The sequence below is a fragment of the Monopterus albus genome, unplaced genomic scaffold (assembly GCF_001952655.1).
Source record: "Monopterus albus unplaced genomic scaffold, M_albus_1.0 scaffold34.1, whole genome shotgun sequence".
Taxonomy (NCBI): domain Eukaryota; kingdom Metazoa; phylum Chordata; class Actinopteri; order Synbranchiformes; family Synbranchidae; genus Monopterus; species Monopterus albus.
This window is the reverse complement of record NW_018127914.1, coordinates 4,180,762-4,187,814: the sequence shown is the minus strand read 5'-3', so window position 1 is coordinate 4,187,814 and position 7,053 is coordinate 4,180,762.

Below are 7,053 nucleotides of genomic sequence, written 5' to 3'. Positions count from 1 at the left end.
AGTTGGGGCAGTGGTTGTGGTGGGGTTTGGGGCCTTGGTTGTTGTACCGGTTGGGGAACTGGATGCAGCTGTTGTCATAGTGGTGGTCATATTCAAGGTGGTGACATTTGGGGCAGTGGTTGAAGTGGGGTTTGAGGCCTTGGTTGTTGTACCGGTTGGGGAACTGGATGCAGCTGTTATCCTAGTGGTGGTCATATCCAAGGTGGTGGCTGGTGCAGGGGTGCTCATTGTCTAAGAAAATGATTTACTCAGGTTATTACTTTAGAGAATACCAGAGCCCTAAAGAATGAAGAGTTGCAACAGGTTGTAGAACATGTGTAAATATTCTGATACTTGTTGCTAACTCAGAAAGTTACAAGTTTAATTACTGCTATCAACATCTTACTTTAGAGGATAGCAGCCACGTGTCCCTATGATCCTCTATTACTAATAAAATAGTTCTTATAGAGTCGGTGGAGATGTTGTGACTCTCCTTCTTAATCCACTCTGGAGGATACGTAGTTTTTTATTTTCTACATGTTCATCCAGTTAAATGATGATACATTAGCACTCTTCCCATGTTGCAGTGAATCATAGATTTATGTCAGCTGTTTTGCTAATCTGAAAAACATTCTGTCACCACTTTGTCAATGTCCCATAAATAAGTACAGTTCAAATCAAACTCAAGCTTCATGATATATAAATATTGTTTCAGAAAATCTTTATGATCAAATAACAAAAGTTACAATAAGCATTTTCTATTATTAGTAATAATAATATAATACCATGATATCATCATAAAAATGGCTGTATAAGATCTATACAATTACATGAAAAATGCACATTTCTTTCCCCAGAATAATGGGACACATCATCAGGTGGAATCAACCAGTGACACTGACAGAGTTGTTAGGACCACTACATTGTCCATTATGTACATGATAGTTGTGTATTATTTGTTTGCTGTAACGAGGAAAAAAGCAAACAGGACAGTATGGATAATATAAAAAAGTAGCTAATAATTTACCAGTTGTGTAAATGCCAGTGTGTAAATGCCCAGAACCAGTATCTCCATGGTAACGTCGGGAGGAGGCAGAGGTGTTACTGAAAATGCAAAGAAGAAAGGCCGATGCGTTTTCTGTGCAAGTTCTTCTTCTGTAACCCAGTCGACTTCCACTTTACTCTCAGATACGTTTTGCTTTTATACCACAATATCACATTTCACAAGGGGTGGGGTGGAATAATAACCTGGCCCCACATCCAGGAAGGTATTTAATGTGTCTGTGTTTGGGTAGGGCGGGTTTTTTTATACTTTTATTTATTTACTTTTAATCAATGAAGCCTCACTGAGATTGACATTTCTTTTTCAAGAGTGACCTGGCCAAGAGGGCAACACAAGATTGAACAGTGAATTACACTTCCTGTTACTAAATGTATCTAAAGTGCCCATGGCTGCTCATTTTGTTCATTTCCAGCCATTTAATATTTAATATTGGGTACATCTAGTTTAGCTTTGCACCCCTCATAACTATAAATGGTCTGTAATTATTTCAGAGTGATAAAACCAGAGAGCCTCTTCCTAAAAATGAGAGGATAGTTTGTGAATGCACACAACTCCTGCTGCCCTTGAAAGTGAACAGCACAACCAATCACAACAGCATTAATTAATGTGAGTTTCTCCTCCATAGAAAGGTAAACAAAGGTATGTGTAACTGGCATAATGCAGACATAGTAACTTCTGCAGCCTTACAACAATTCTCTCTAACCTTACAGAGTTGATAGTTTGTGAATGCACACAACTCCTGATGCACTTGAACGTGAACAGCACAACCATTCACAACAGCAGTGAGTTTCTCCTCCATAGATAGGTAAACAAAGGTATGTGTAACTGGCATAATGCAGACATAGTAACTTCTGCAGCCTTACAACAATTCTCTCTAACCTTACAGAAACAAGGCATTGACAAACACGCAACCTGTGTTTTTTTTAACCTTACCATTAAGTCCCACCGTGTATTGGAAACATCACCCCCTTTCAAGTAAATCCAACTGGTGGTCACTGCATCTTCCATCACATACATACACTTCTAGTCCAGTTAATTTTTTCTAGGTTTTTCAGCTTACTATGTCCTGAATGACTGAGAATCTGCACATGCAACTTGTCTGTGCAGATTCTCAGTCATCCAGGTCATAGTAAGCTGAAAAAAACTTAGAAAAAGTCAACTGGACTAGATTTCTAGGTTGAAGACGTTTCACCTCTCATCCAAGAGGCTTCATCAGTTCTTCAACCTAGAAATCTAGTCCAGTTAATTTTTTCTAAGTTTTTCAGCTTACTATGTCCTGGATGACTGAGAATCTGCTCAGTCAGTGAAATCAGCTTCTGCATTTTTGCAGTGGGCAACAAAGACTGACCCGCGATTTCAGCCACACTTTTTTAATAATCCCTTTTAAAATGGCTTCAGGTGTTAAATTTAAAAAAATTATCATTATTATTAAATCATATTACCATATTGTGGAAATAACTTTCATATGTACTCATATTATTTTTATTATTATTGTGCCCTTACCAAAGTCTATTCTTACTTTTATTTTATTTATTATTCTCTATTTATTTATTCTTATCGAGTATAGAGTTTACCACTGTGTTTTTGTCCTTTTAATTTATTTGATGATGGTACAGAACATAACAGTCGTTACACAAAACCACTTTGACTGCACCTGCTGACTCACTGCTTGTTTAACCTTTTGTCTCTGTTTTTGTTTCATGGACTTAACAGGCCATGCCACCATACACGCTGTGCTGTGGTATTTAAATCTATTATGTCAGCTGATATAAAACTAGTCCTAATAAAATTTGATTTATTACTTGATGAATATGAAATAAATGTACAACTTTGAGGGAAACATGAGAGGAGCTGTCATGAAACATTAGCTATGATCTTTGTATTTAGGGGTTGGCTCAATATTAATATAAAATATTCCTCATACTGAACCATAACAAAAGCTTGTGTGGAGCCTCCGTTTTGAATAAACTCGATTGCTCTGCCCCTTTTCCCCAAATATTTTATATCACACAACGCAGTACCTTGACTGCTGTGTCATGGCAGCTGGACATTACACAGGCAAGTTGTCCATCATACACAGTCAGAATTTGAAGCTTTGTTTTTAATCTCTTTGGTTTAAAATAATCATATATATGATAATCTAATGCTAATTTAATTTTATAAATATGTATTGCATATACAATTATTACTTATTAGTAAATAACCACACTTTGTAATATATTTCATGTTGTCAATGTTTATTGGTTTTGAGACATACCACTATAAGGCAAATACATGTACTACTATGTGTAAAAATGACAGTATTAAACACATACACACAGTTGCATCAAAGGTCAACACAACTATTGCAGTTTGACAGTTTCTCTACAGGTGAAAATTACTATGCATTGCAAGCAAACATCCGTAAACTCCTGATGATTGATGGGTAGCTGCTTTTTCCTTCATATATCAGTGCAGGATCTGATACACATCAAAGTTGTTGTACATAACATTAGTTAATTAATTGGCTGGCTCTGCCCATGTTAATTCATAATCATTTAACAATGTCATAAACCACAACTGAAAATTTGTTTCTTCTACAAGTGATCTAAAGTAAGTCACACTCACAATGTATCAGACAGTGTTGTAGCTGCAGTGTAGCCCCGAGCCTCAGGAGAGCGCTCACTGCCAAAGTGCATGAAGTGCAGCGGATCCAAACAGAAGGCTGACCGAGATGACAGTCTGTTCACTCTCTGAGGTCTTGGAAGTTGTGGCCATGCTGATGGAACCGGTTCCCCAGGCGGAGCTGGTGTAGCTGCTGCTGTTGGTGTAACTGGTGGAATTGGTGGAATTTGTGTTTGTCACACCTCTATCCAGTATGTTGTTAGATGATGGATCCTATGAGGATAAAAGAGAAGACTGATACTGAGATTTATGGCATAACAACAATACTACAGTGATATTGTAGAAATACTCTGCAAATGCATGTTTCCAGATTTAGGTCTTTTGTTAATCTTTACTGTTTGCAATAAATAGGAATGCATGTCCAAACTTTTGACTGGTAGTGTACATCATGTTTAAATTTTATGTCAAGTGGCAAAGAATTTTACCTGTGTGCAGACCCATCCCAGCAGAGCCAGTGAAAACAGCCCCAGGACAAGGTACTTCATTTTGGAAGAAAGGCGAGTTCCTCTTGGAGATGAACGTACAGCTGAGGACAGCTCCTTAAAATGTCCTTAAGGTTTAGAGCAGCTGTGTGTGTTCTTGCTGAGAGCCGTAGTTCTGTAAAAGCTAACTTTCCAGAAGCTGGCCTTTAATAAGACATTTAGATTATTCACCTGATACCTGCTTCAGTCTCCACCCAGGTGATTGACAAGAAATGCAAAACCTCTGAGCCTGTATGGACGTAAGTGATGCCTCATCTGTGCTGTCTTTGTTCAGCAAAGTGCCTTCAGCCTCTTAAGTGCAGATATTTTTATCTGTTAATGGCTGTGATTTTATTTGTAGATTTATCAAATTAAAAGACTAATTGGATAATACTCAAAACATAGATATCGATAATATCAAACAGTCTTGCTATTGATGCCGTTTCATTTGTCTCATAGATTGCATAATGAGACACTTTATTTAGAAGCAGGCTTGGGGATCAATATCCTAATGAATTTGTTACTTTGAGGATAATTAAATTGAATCATAATTAAACAGACTTGTTTTAACAAAGGAAGCATCCTTAACTTAAAAATATATACTGTCTAGAGATCTCTTATTTACCACCGCAGGGTGCGTAGGAAAGCTGCCTCTATCTTCAAAGATCCCACCCACCCCTAGACTGTTCTCCTCCCTACCTTCCGGCCAGAGGTTCAGAAGTGTGAAATACAGGACCTCCAGAATGGAAAACTCTTTCTTTCCCTCTGCCATCAGACTCCTAAACAGCTGAGGAGTTTATTACCAGGAAATACGTCATGTACTGTTTACATTCTCAGTTTGCACATGCATAATTGCCCATTGACTGTTGACTGCTGCACATGCTGCTCCCATGCAGCATACATTCTCTTATGTTCTTATATATTTATTATATTGCTGCATTTGCTGCTTTAAATGCTTTATATTTTGTGTTACTTATTTATCTACTTTATAGAGCAGGAAGTAGCAACGGTTAGAAAGGATGATGTGAGGAAGGCTTTGAGGAGAATGAAGAGTGGAAAGGCTGTTGGTCCAGATGACATACCTGTAGAGGTGTGGAAGTGTCTAGGAGAGACAGCAGTGGAGTTTCTAACTAGTTTCTTCAACAGGATTTTAGAGAGTGAGAAGATGCCTGAGGAATGGAGGAGAGGTGTACTGTATGAGGATGTCAGGAGTGGCAGAGAAGTACATCAGAGTAGTCCAGGATATGTATGAGAGGAGTACGGCAGTAGTGAGATGTGCTGTAGGTCAGACAGAGGAGTTCAAGGTGGAGGTGGGGCTACATCAAGGATCGGCTTTGAGTCCCTTCTTGTCTGCTATGGTGATGGACAGGTTGACAGATGAGGTCAGACAGGAATCTCCATGGACAATGATGTTTGTGGATGACATTGTGATCTGTAGTGAGAGCAGAGAGCAGGTGGAGGAACACCTGGAAAGGTGGAGGTCTGCTCTGGAAAGAAGAGGAATGAAAGTCAGTCGTGGTAAGACAGAATATATGTGTATGAACGAGAGGGAGGGAAGTGGAACGGTGAGGTTACAGGGGGCTGAGGTCAAGAAGGTGCAGGAAGTTTAAGTATTTGGGGTCAACAGTCCAGTGTGATGGGGAGTGTAGGAAAGAGGGGAAGAGGCGAGTGCAGGCGGGTTGGAGTGGGTGGAGAAAGGTGTCAGGAGTGTTGTGTGACAGAAGAGTGTCAGCAAGAATCCAAGGAAAGGTGTACAAGACAGTAGTGAGACCAGCTATGCTGTATGGGTTAGAGACTGTAGCAGTGAGGAAAAGACAAGAGGCAGAGATGGAGGTAGCAGAGATGAGGATGTTGAGGTTCTCTTTAGGAGTGACCAGGATGGACAGGATTAGGAATGAGCACATCAGAGGGACAGCTCAGGTCGGCTGTTTTGGGGACAAGGTCAGAGAGGCCAGATTGAGATGGTTTGGACATGTGCAGAGGAGGGATAGTGGTTATATTGGTAGAAGGGTGTTGGACATGGAGCTGCCAGGCAAGAGGTCAAGAGGAAGGCCAACGAGGAAATATATGGATGTGGTAAAAGAGGACAAGAAGTTAATTGGGGTGAGAGTAGAGGATGCGAGGATAGAGTTAGGTGGAAACACATGATTCGCTGTGGCAACCCCTAACGGGAACAGGCGAAAGAAGAAGAAGATTCATCTACTTTATATTTGATTTGTATTTTGTAGCATTCATGTGGACGGCAAAGTAAGAATTTCATTGTACAGGGAAACACGTTTCCTAACTGTGCATATGACAAATAAACACTTTGACCTTTGACCTCTGGGTTGATTCACGCATGTGTTGCTGCATTTAAACCATACCCTGGTTTATCAAACTTAGCTTAAATGGTAAAATACACCAATTGCCTTCAACTTAAAAAGACTTCCATCCAAACTATGTCCCTATTGTTTTAAATATGTTGTTCTCCATAATATACAGTCTTATCCTTACTCTACTTAACCCATAGCATTAAATATGCTCATTCATTGTAACCCTGAGGCCAAGCCATAAACTGTACATGGAAACAAGGCATGATGGTTCTCATACCACCTGAATTTGAATGATGAATAAATATTTGAATAAAATGGAACATCCTTTTAATATGAAAACCTAAATGCAAACAGGGGGGTGGCACAGGTCTTTTAATAGAACTGAGCTTCTTGTGGGATTTATCTGGTTGTACTGATCATTTTTTTCCACTATTTTCCAGTTGCCAGTATAGTTCAATGCCATTTTAATTCCCCATTTAATTTGTCTCAGAAATCCAGAGAAATACAATTTAGTAAGATATAGTTTTATCATTTGAATGAGGTTATACATGATCTATTGTGATTGCAAAAGAAA